Source organism: Etheostoma spectabile, chromosome 8 (genome assembly GCF_008692095.1).
Source record: "Etheostoma spectabile isolate EspeVRDwgs_2016 chromosome 8, UIUC_Espe_1.0, whole genome shotgun sequence".
NCBI classification, from domain to species: Eukaryota; Metazoa; Chordata; class Actinopteri; order Perciformes; family Percidae; genus Etheostoma; species Etheostoma spectabile.
Genome location: NC_045740.1, coordinates 23,578,831 through 23,590,892, shown reverse-complemented (window position 1 = coordinate 23,590,892; position 12,062 = coordinate 23,578,831). Strand labels below are relative to the sequence as shown.

The window sequence follows — 12,062 nt, the reverse complement described above, 5'->3', positions numbered from 1 at the left end:
CCCCCCTCAGAGAACTGAAGACCAAGAATATGAATGTCCGTCAATCAATGACACAAGTGCACAGAGAGCACGTCTCCTGACAGAAAATGGTATCTACAAGCTATCGTAATGATCTGTTGTGTATGTTATCAAGAATCGTGACAAAAACTAATGCATCATGATGATCTATCACCAAGGTGAGTTCAGCCGTCAAGTTGAAGAGAAAGAAGCTCTTGTCTCCAGCTGACAGAGGCAAACAGCATCACACAGCAGATTGGGAGTGAAAAGACTTTGAAGAGGAGTTAAGGTGAGAAACTTTAGTGAGTGTGTATTGGTATTATTTTGGGATTCAGGAATGTTTGTAATTCAAATCATATGTCTTACACCAGGCCAGATAGCTCTGCCCATGACTCAGTCACCCGCCATGACTGTGATCTCTGAGGGAGCAGTTTGAGGAGGAGCAAGAGGCCAAGGCTGAGCTGCAGCGTGGAATGTCCAAGGCACAGTGAGGTGGCTAGAGGAACTAATTATAAACTGATGCTATCCAGCGCACGGAGAGCTTGAAGAAGCCAAGTGAGACACAACATTCAACAATCAATGCTCACTTGAGAACATTTATAGCTCTGCCTATCTATCTTTAAACTCTGCTATAAAATACTAGTCGATAAAATAACACCCCCCCTTCAAAATCGTGTAAACACTAAAAACTAACTACAAACATATAAAGAACTCACGTTGCAGAGTATTGTTAGCTAAGGCTTCAGTAGTTTTCAGTGGGAAACAAATTTACCTTCAAAAGGAAAAAGCTGGTCGCGCGTCTCAGGAGGCTGAGGACAGATTGAGGCAGTGAATTCCAAGTGCTTCTCTTGAGAAAACAAACAGAGGCTCCAGAGTGAGGTGGAGACCTCATGATGTGTGGAGAGGGCCAATGGGCTGGCTGCCAACTGGACAGAAGCAGAGGAACTTTGACAAGGTAGCATTGTTACTTTGGTGCCAAGCAATACAACAATCAAATATTTAATTGGGTTCCTTGCTACATAACCAACTCAGTGTATTATTCAGGTGTTGGCAGAGTGGAAACAGAAGTATGAGGAGGGTCAAGCGAGCTTGAGGGAGCCCAGAAGGAGACTCGTTCTCTCACCACTGAGCTCTTCAAGATGAAGAACTCTATGAGAATCTCTGGATCAGCTGGAGACCATGAAGCGTGAAACAAACCTGCAACGTGTGTTCTACATATTACAGTTGTTAGTCAACATATTGTTTCTTACTTTATTCAACATGTTGTAATAAAGGTTTAATTTTACATTGTACCTGTAACAAATGAACACATGTTCTCTTTTCAGAGGAGATCTCAGACTGACTGAACAGATTGGTGAACTGGCAACATCCATGAGCTGGAGAAGTCCAAGAAGCATGGAGACCGAGAAGACTGAGATCCAGACAGCTCTAGAGGCTGAGGTACTTTTTTGACTAGGACTCTTTGAGAAATCAATCATGGACAACAGTACTTTTTTACAAGGCGAGAAACGATTTAATTCTTTGATATTCAGGGAACTCTGGAACACAGGAGTCTAAATCCTGCGTGTCCAGCTGGGCTCACAGATTAAGAGTGAGTGGACAGGAAGCTGGCAGAAGAAGATGAGGAGATGGAGCAGATCAAGAGGAACAGTCCAGAGGGTGATTGACTCCATGCAGAGAATCTGATTCTGAGGTCAGAGCAGGAACGATGCCCTGAAATCAAGAAGAAGATGGAGGGAGACCTGAATGAGATGGAGATTCAGCTGAGCCAGCCAATCGCCAGGCTGCTGAGTCCCAGAAGCAGCTGAGGAATGTGCAGGCCCTGAAGGTATTGTTAACACACTTGCACATAATGCAGGTACATTGGGACATTATTTGAATACTTTCTATATTGTTTACTAGGATGCACAACTGCACCTTGATGATGCTGTCAGAGCACAGGAGGAGTTTAAGGAACAAGCTGCTATGGTGGATCGCAGGAAGGTCTGATGGTAGCTGAAATTGAGAACTTAGAGTGCTCTGGAACAGACGAGAGAGAATTCGCAAAACTGCTGAGCAGGGCTGGTGACGCAGTGAGCGTGTGGACTTCTGCTTCTCAGTGAACAAGCCAAATTTCTTCATAATTCAAAAATCAAAATTTTAAAACATAATCAGGCATGTGATGACTAAAGTCCTAATCTTTTTTGCCTTTTAGAACACAAGCCTTCTGAACTCCAGAGAACTTAGTCTGACCTGGTCCAGGTCCAGAGTGAAGTGGAGGACACGTTTCAGGAAGCGAGAATGCCGAGGAAGCAAGAAGGCCACACTGATTAGGTGTTAACATTCCTTTGTTAATTACGTTTCCTTTACTAATGGTTTTGTTTAATGATTATGCTATCAACATTGAATGCTGTCCTCTTCTAGGCTGCTATGATGGCTGAGGAGCTGAAGAAGGAGCAGGTATACCAGCTCCCCCTGGAGAGGATGAAGAAGAACCTGGAGGTCACTGTTAAGGACCTGCAGCACCGCCTGGATGAGGCTGAGAACCTGGCCATGAAGGTGGCAAGAAGCAGCTCCAGAAACTGAGTCCAGGGTAAGAAAGAAAGAGAATAATTTGCCAAGGTGAACTACTTTTAAAAAAATAATGTTTATTCTATTGTTTGTCATTGAAGGTGCGTGAACTGAGGCAGAGGTGTGAGCGCGAGCAGAGACGTGGAGGAGAGGCACTTAAGGGTGTCCGTAAATATGAGAGGAGGGTGAAGGAGCTCACCTATCAGGTACAGTCATTTCATAGTAACACATCACAATCAACTTAACATACTAATTACAAAAACATTTATTTTTTAAAAAACTTTAAGACTGAGGAGGACAAGAAAAATGTTGCACAGGCTGCAGGATCTAGTTGACAAGTTCAGCTTAAAGTCAAGGCCTACAAGAGGCAGGCTGAGGAGGCGGTAAGGACAATATATAGATTTTCAACATCTGACATGCTTGTACTGTGGCAGATTATTTTCAAACAAGAGTACCTTTGGTATTTTAGGAGATTAATATTGTCAATTGGTTTTCAGAGGAGCGCCAAATCTCATCTGTCCAAGTGCAGGAAGGTGCAGCATGAGCTGGAGGAGCTGAGGAGCGCGCTGACATCGCAGAGTCCCAGGTCAACAAGTTGAGAGCGAAGAGCCGTGACTCTGGCAAGGTAAACATAAAATAAAAATGTTTACTATTTAATAAAAAATGATGACAGGAAATACTTCAGTTAGATTTGTTTTAAATTAAAGTATTCCAACCTTTTTTATTTTGTGTTTTTAGGGTAAAGAGGAGCTGATAAGAAAAACACTGAAATCAGCTGTTTTTCAATCATATAATATGATGTAGATCGGCTGTAAAAAAATTGTTTCCGTGTCAAAGTTAAATTACTGTTTGCCTACTTCTTTTCATGTGCATTGGTTCCCCCAAAATGATTGTTCATCTTGGCTTCCAGATAAAACAATGGCATAAGTAATTAGACCCAGTGACCAAGCTTATCAACAAAAGTCGCACAAATTTGATTTGAATGGGTTGCTACACCATGGCCTTAATAATGGCACTATCAGATTTACAGTACAACTGCTAACATCTATGCTTCAAGTACATTTCCCAATATCGGGTTTTCCCACACATAGCCTAAGTTTGTGGCAGGCACCTAGGCCAAAATCAACACCAGCCACACACATTGTGTTTCTTATTAGTTTTGTAACGTATTCTAAACACTCGTTCAGCAGCAACTTGCCTTCTATGCTCTCCTCGTCCGTCGCCACATCTACAACACACAAGCCCCTCCCCGCCTTGCACCCGGTCTATGCCATGAAAACAGTGGATTGCCAACTTAGCAACGTGGTTGCTCGATTTAGCATTTTTTAGACCTCCTTCGTGACTTTTTCCCCAAGAAAACACTTGCGACAAATCTGGCAAAAAGACAACGACTTTCACGTAAAAAGTTGCCGTGTATGCTCCAGGCGAGCACACAAGGATGTTCTCCTTGCCGCCCAAACAGTCCCTACTCTCCATGGTTTTTGCTGAGGAGTCAACCCCTCCCCTCCCGTGTAGCGTATGCAGGTGTGAAAGTGGAGAAGGTACAAGGAAGGCAGGGGTGCGTAGGCGAGACACAGAGAAAAGCGAGCTGAGTGGCGGCCTTTTGAGAATTATTTATCAATCTTTTTTTCCTCCGTCTGGAGAATTTCTTTTTTACTTCAAAGTATATAACTAAGAAATACATAAGGTACATAAATTCCTGTATTGAATTTGTATTATTATGTCTAAAAGATTCTATTCTTTTGATGCTACCTTGTGACACAAACACTACGCTTATTGGCACTGATTGATTTAATGACATCAAACATAGGACATAATAAGTATGGACGATGAAAATGAAAGGCCCGACATACACACTAAAATACTTTAAAAGTCAGGGGGCCACAGGCCGACACGACGACCGGTTGTCAAAGGTACACAAATCCATGTTGGAGATGCAGAGCCACGCCATGGTGGACACCGTGGTGTAGGGAAGCGTCCGAACTGAAGAAGGATTGTCCTGGGTATGGGCATTCTGGAGGATCCAGAGGCATTGCAGTTACCGCTGAAGGCCCAGTCCTTCGGCCGTGCAGAGCAAAGCAGCGGGTTGTGGGAGAAGTTCAGAGAAATGGAGAAGGCTTTAGATCAGCAGGTGCTGTCTGGACAAACCGTTCGCAACTCAGGAGGGGGAAGCAGGGAACCATCCCAGCTTTGTACAGCTAAGGGCGCTGGCTTTGTACCAATCCTGTTTTAGTAGTTTATGGACCAGCGATCGGGTATAGTCGGGTGGGGAGGCGTTGCAGGGTCTGGTGGGCTCAGGATCTTCATGCTGCTTTGTTGCGATGATGGTCTGCAGCATCATCGGCTTGTGACCTTCAGGCACGCAAGCATGGTTTGGCAAGCCGAGGGGAGCGGCTGGCATGAGGATCCAGCACCTCTAATACTGGAGGCCATGGGTTCTCAGAGGATCAACTGATGCGTGCACTTCTTCGTAGGGATGCGTTCTTGCCCAAGTGATGGATGTTAATACCTTGGAGTCTTGTTCACGAGTGAGGGACATGATCGGGGGGGGGATGGTCCACAGAAATTGTGCTCAGCGGGTGCGGTAATTGACATTCCAATTTGTTGCCGTTTGTCAACAAAGAGCGGAGCAAGAAGGCAAAGCTCTCAGCTCTAACCGGACGAATGGGTTTCCCCAGAGTAGGTGCTGGCATCCTCCCGTAGACCATAGAGTGAGAAGCACATTCATTCTGAGGGAGCTAAGTGAGCCGATGGCTCCTTAGGGACGGAAAAGAGCGTGAGGTGTTCGGGGATGGGGGGGGTCAAGGATCCGCTGGGGCTCCTAGGGGGGTTTTTAGGCATGTACACTGGAAGGGGGCCTCAGGGAAACCAGGACTAGGTGTTTTTTTTTTGGGGTTATATGTCTCCACGTGGACACTACGACAACACTACACCAGAAAAATTAACCAACATATTGCCTGCTAATCAATTGGATCTTAAGAGGTTGTCTCCAAAATTACCTCATTGTAAACAATTGTAACTACAGCACTAACACTTAAAAAATAAGCATATGCTTATTTTTGAAATTGTTGTCTCTTTGCGGTGTGTGTAGTTTGTCTCAATCCACAGATACCACACTATGGGTCACCATGGTACAAGGTCACGGTGAGAATTATGTTACGATTACATCAGAAACACCAAATGGCTCCTCTGGGCAGAGATATATTGCTCATGAAGTACATCAGTTCTTCTGCAGTAGTCATCAGTGTACCTTAGACCAATCCAGTTTAGCCTTAAAAGCGCACCATATAACCTCCTGAGACATCCCAGTAGGCGTGCCAGTCAAGTACGAGATAAAGGAATGTGATTGGATGCCCCAATACACAATACTCATTGAGCTCCAGGCTATACTGCACATGAGAGTATGATACAGTGGTCTAGCATGATGTGGGGAGCCAGGCCTCATTATGCCGGTAAAGCCTGGTTGGATAGTAAAAATTCTTATCATCACAGAACTGTAGCAATGCCGCAAATAGCAAACTCTAGTCTGAAATCTCAGCATTCATTTCTCCCACATATTAACACGTGTGGGATGGTTATCAGAATAAAGTGTATGAAAGCAAGTATTCATCTCCATTTTGACTATGACCCTCATATGGTGTTATAAACATCAGATAGTAAACTCCTTATTGTTATAGCTATCTGGTACAGCAGTAACTAGTGCTCAACTTAACTGATGACGCTAATCACCTAGTTCCACGTTTTATGAGTCCAAGGAAGCCACACCTCCGCAATCAGATCCTCTTAACATTCCCATAGATAGTCCTGTAGTGGAGCTGACCATCCAACATACAAACCATCACAAAGGCGTTCAGGAACTTTTCACCCAATCTTGTTTTAATGAAAAAGGTTTCTTGATTAAACATAAAATGTCACAGTTTTTACATGCGTATGGACCCAATCTGGCATGCAGTTTAGTTTGGGCAGTGGCAGTTGTACCGCAGCATTCTGTGTACTATCCTAGGAACAGGGTCTAGTGTGCTAGCCCCCCCATTAGTCCCATTTTGTTCGATGCCTTCTAATAGTCGCCTCACCACAGATGTTGCCACCGCTCCGAACAGGTATCACGGGTTGTGGGCAGAAAAACTGCGGCTGTCACCTCGACAGCGAGCACCACCATTCCCTCCTGTCGCATTATCGCTTAACCGCAGGCAACTCCAGCGTGACTCATTCCAGCCAGGTCGCAAGCATGTCCAGCCACAGCACAACTTGCTGCGTCTTGGTCCAGCAGTCACAAGAACCCAAAGTCAGATATTAAGCACTGCAGTTTACTGATTGTCTCAGAGTGCAGACCTCACTGTACAAATCTCCATCTTCGCTGAGAAGTCGTGCTGACCATCACGTCTGTAACCGTCACAGGCGTTAACTCGTCCAAGATGAGAGCACAAGGGGGAAGTTTTCTCCAACATCGTTACACTCTGCAAGCAATTTTGTATGTTATAATCTACCTCTGGCTGCCTTTATGATCACGCACGTTTCCTGCTTTCGGAAAAGTTTGCAACAATGCTTTTTTGGAAGCTTCTATCCCACTGAGTCAAATGTGTTTGCGCTAAAAGAGACACGCCATCTGGTGCATAAGTTTAATTTTCACTGCGAGCAAATTGAACGGAACTCATCTCAACATACTTGTCAGCACAGTCTGTAGATCTTTTTTTAGTTTTTTTTTTTTTTTTTTCAAAACATTATTTTGGCATTTTAGGCCTTAATTGACTAGACCGTCCGACATGAAAGCGGGAGAAGGAGGGTGAGTGACATGCAGCAACAGGGCCGCAGGCTGGATTCGAAACCGGATCACGGCTGCATCGAGGAGTGAATCTCTATCATGGGCCCCCGCGTCGACCAACGAGATATCTGGTGCCACATATTGTACGTTTTTATCAAGGGTGATTGAATCCAGGACTGCAGATCCCTGCATCATCACCCATCTGCATGTTGGTGTGCTCTATGTAGAGCCTTATCATGCACAATACCCTATGGTTCCCCCCCCCGTGTCCTAACCGTTACATCTGGGAAAAACCACGACATCAGGCGCTGATTTATGTTTCCTCAGTAGGGTGCACGCCTTTGTAAAAAAAGGTAGTCAAAAAATGTTGCAATTTTAGATAGGCTGACGACAACCCACAAGATTCTCATTTCAATAATCTAAGAGCCTGTAATCTTTCAACTCAGGATAGATTGGAGATGAAAAGTTTACTGACAAAACTAATCGGGATCATCTTAGTGTGGGTGCTCAGTATTAGCGTCGCACCACTGGTAAATGGCGCCTACCTGCCAGCAACCTTCAACCGAACGCAGAGAACTGTCCCACCTGCTCCCACCCCTCCCTTTTTTTCCTTCTCACACACGCTTTCTGACACGCACAATACCTTCTCGGAAAGCGGGGGCGCCAGTTTGCCAATTGTTAGACATGGTGACATTGTCACGTTGCTTCAAAAGACAACTGAGAACCAGACTGATACCATACAAAATGCCCCCAAAAGAAATTCAGCAGATTAAGCAACAAAGAAAGGTACTAACAGTATCAGCCGAAAACGGTAATCGAGCCTCAGTAAAAGAAGGTTGGACGTGAGTGAAAATTGCAAGGGACTTGCCAAAAAGTTACTCTTACTGCAATGAAGAAAACAAAGAAAGCTAATTGCGGGCTGACAGCGCGAGGACGGTCCCAGAGGGTGCTTGAACACCATGTGCGGAATAGGCTTTCAACGGTTGCAGTTATTTCTACCACGCCCTGGTCGTTGTTTGTTTGCTATTCAGTCCCCTGCGATTATGCATATCGCCAATTCAACCAATCACCCGCAACTTGTGTGCGATCCTGCAATTTGACCTATCCTGCAATTTTACTAGCAAATTTGACCAATAACCATGCCAGACTTGTATCAGAATATGGTGACTCTGAGAGCAATACCGACGCGGAGTGAGAACCAGGTGTGACGTCCCAAACTTAATTTAATTGTTTTTGTTGGATAAAGACGAAGCGCGTGTGACGTCGCATAGCTCATATTCACCAACAAAACATAAGCAAAATACCGTGCAAACATTGTCATCGACCGTCTGCCACCTGCTAAACATTAACATCAATGTGCGCTGTAACAAGTTTACATACACAGAGTCCTGAAAGTCATCTGTTTCAATCCTGTCGGCTTTATGCAGCGGCGGGGCTGCTGAGTTCCCCCTGCGACTGACACACACGGTGGTGCAGGAAAAATCGTTGAGATGAGAAGTACAGGATGACCTAAATTGAGGACAGTTCTCTCGTTAATGCAATACACTAATTAAAGTTCCAATAAGTACCTTTGCAAACCTTATAAATGTGTGTCACCAGCCAGGCCCCCCAAAGGAAAAATATTTAGGAAATTAACTAACAATGTAAAGATCAAAAGCACTGACAGACATGTTCAATCATTCATAAATTAGTTTTTGTCATCAATAACCAGCTTATTTTCATTGGACTCCTCAGCCGTCTTCAGTACGTATAGAAACTCAGCCTACAGTCATTTTATTCTTCTCAAGAAACAGGTTGTCCTTTTTATTCTTATTTAAAAAAAATATATTTATTTTAACTCTGTCAAAAAAAACTTTCTGTTTCTCACCCAACTTCATTGTCAACAAAACATCAACACCCTTGCCACATTGTTTTACAATATCAAAAAAGCAGAGAAATCATGGAGGGACCTAAACAGTGAAATTATTTTTTCTTTTCTCTTTCTTGTGATGGTGTGTCTAAAAACCTTTTAGATTCTGTTAACATAGGTAAGTCCATATCCATGTTATCTAACTGTTCACTGTACAAGTTTTCAAAATTCACGATGTTAGCGTACAGTAGCTAGTGAGACAGTCCTTAAGTGGCTGCTGTACTCAGCAATTTCTGGAGAAGCGTGGGTCTTGTCTTCAATGTAAGGTATTGCTAAAACTGTTTGTTCAATGTTATGCATATTATATGTTAAAGCTTCTGTGCCCCAATGTTACAATGCATATGCTCGTGCTGAGCCTATGATTGATTTAGAGCGTGCATTATGCTGTAGTGCTTGATATCACTAGGACCGTGACGCAACTGCTGTTGTCCTGTGATCAAAGACTCGTGTAGATCATGCGCATCGCTGTCTTTGTCATTTCGACCGTTCCTGACCGAGACTGAAAACCGTTGGAATCGTGAGCTCTGAAAGAAAATGGAAACATAAATCTCTACCAGTGAAGTGATTGTTTATCTCTGTTCTGCATGGTGGCGTCTGAAAACGTTTATCTGGTAACATGCGCTTTACTGTGGGACCTGTTGTGGCGACTGTGAGCGAGACAAGCTGGCTGTGCGGAGGACAGTGTGTTTCGCAATCTTGCTGCCTGGGGGCAGAGAGGCGGGGTGACAGCGGGCTGGCTCTAATCTTCAGATGAGTTTGGAATGCCCATTTACGATCCTCTAATGAGGATCTCTTCCGCCGGTAGATTGGAGGTGTTGTTGATACATTTTTTCTTTCTTTTAAACTGGCCTCACAAACTGGTAGGGGTTGAGCAAACCTAAATTAGCGAGGGACAGTTGCCTGTAGAACAAACTTAAACAGTAGTCTTGCCAGAACATATGTTATTGTTAATGACAATGGGTAAGTTTATCTTCATGTTGGACATCTTCAATAGCTATAATTTCTTTCTCGAAAACCAGTGACAGTGCGGTTGTGTTTTATTTCTCTGTGTGAAGTAACTTAACTCATCTACGCCAAAGACTAATTAGTATATAAGGTCTGTGCAGTGGATTTATCTTGATCTTATCTTTATTCTCTAAACCAGGACATGCTAAAGTATTGTACGTAGAGATACCCAGACCTGTAGGTGTTTTTGCAGGTAATGTTGGAGCGCTTAGAACTTGGTTACAATACCATCAGACTAACTACCAGCAATACACCTGACGAGACTTCACAAGTTTCTCCAATCTCCTACTTAAGTGATTGGCATGCTATCTGGCTAATGGTAATAGATGGCGAATGAGGGCCCTTGTTTTGTCTACTTGTCCTTTGAAGAATGAGTGGTAGTTTTTATACATTCCAAAAATAACAATCAACAATTTGATGGTACGACAGTCTTCGTGGTGTTTGCCTACGCTGCCAGTTTCTGTGCAGCTCAGCCAGGCTGTGCGCTTCAGTTACAACAAAGAATACTGGTGGTTGGATCAGTAGTGCAACACTGTGGTTGCTGGATGCAGTTCCGCCACACAGGAGAACACCGAGCACAGCTATTTGATATTGGTGGAGCTGTTCGATCAAAGTATCTAGATAAATCATGCATAGATAACGTATAAAAAAACACTAAAAGGGCGAACAATTATTATTTCAGCTCAGTATGTTTTGCAAGTAACTCTTAATTTTTTCTTCGCGTTCTTATAAAAAAATAAAAAGTGGTTAAATAGGAAAAGTATTCAACCAAAATTTCAGGTTTTTTTTATCGCGATTTATTTAACTTTTTCACAGTTTTTTTAATTCCAGATGATGGAACCTTATTTCCCGAGTCACGGTACTTGTGTTAATAAAATACAAAATAATTGGATATTTTTCTTTTCCATAACTGCAGCCAGCACTTAGTATGATTCATTTGGCTAACAGAACAACCAGAACAAATAACCTGCCTCGTATCGTCTTAAAAATTCTTATCTGGTATTATGATATACAGTTGAAACAACAGTGTCAGTAAAAGCGTCAACAGGTTAGCATAGATCCAGATTGAGGGTACAAAATCACTCTAACTACACACTGACTAAGTTACCACTCATGAAAGGACCTACTTAAACTATATTACGCCAAACTTATGCTACAAAGAAACAGGAGCAGTACAACCAGTTTCTGGGGTTTCCATTGAAGTGATCGATTCAGGTTTTATTATGGTTATTCTACATCACATCACCAACTGACTGCAAACTAAACTAGCCTTACGATTCAGTCGGCGGTTGCGCTACTTGTCTATAGTTTTCTGAACCAATACATTACAAACACAACCAAAAAGAACTACTCACCCCTATTCAGTAGGCCCGCTCTGACATTCTCATCTATCCTACTTGATAGAGATGGTCTAAAGCATAGGGTCATACGCCAATGTTAAAACCAAATCAAAACTATCTAGCTAAACAGGACTAAAGGTGTAGTCAGCATAGTGACTGTCAAACAATGTGAACGTGTTTGCGGTCCAATTTCAAATACACTTCATACTGTCAACTAAAACTAGAAAGGTAACTCTTGTCTCCTTTTCCCGTTTACTACTCCGGGGGCAGATCCCTGTTCAGACGAGTCTGTGGACTACAGATTGGTCAGCTTGGGCCAGGTCGGGGAAAAGCTGGTGTAAAAGTCGTATCTTACCGGAAAGTGACACCCACGCCTTGAGGGAGTGGAAGTACACGGAAGAGTAGAGTCTTGCACCGAGCTAAATTGGTTCAAGGTGTTAGAAAACTCCGCTTGAGTGATTTTTATCTACCCAAACAGGTTTCCTTTATACGCACTACA

The 12,062-nt window shown here is 43.4% G+C and overlaps 2 long non-coding RNA genes across 2 annotated transcripts; one reads left to right on the top strand and one right to left on the bottom strand.

Moving 5' to 3' along the window:
- Positions 1 to 1,703: 1,703 nt before the first annotated feature.
- LOC116694458 (uncharacterized) lies at positions 1,704 to 4,521 on the bottom strand. The gene is made up of 3 exons (XR_004333165.1): positions 4,508 to 4,521; positions 1,897 to 2,014; positions 1,704 to 1,819 (listed from the first exon to the last, which is right to left on the bottom strand). It is a non-coding gene; the product is annotated as an uncharacterized LOC116694458 (long non-coding RNA).
- Positions 2,668 to 3,353, top strand: LOC116694446 (uncharacterized). The gene is made up of 4 exons (XR_004333153.1): positions 2,668 to 2,753; positions 2,835 to 2,930; positions 3,045 to 3,172; positions 3,286 to 3,353. It is a non-coding gene; the product is annotated as an uncharacterized LOC116694446 (long non-coding RNA).
- Positions 4,522 to 12,062: the final 7,541 nt, after the last annotated feature.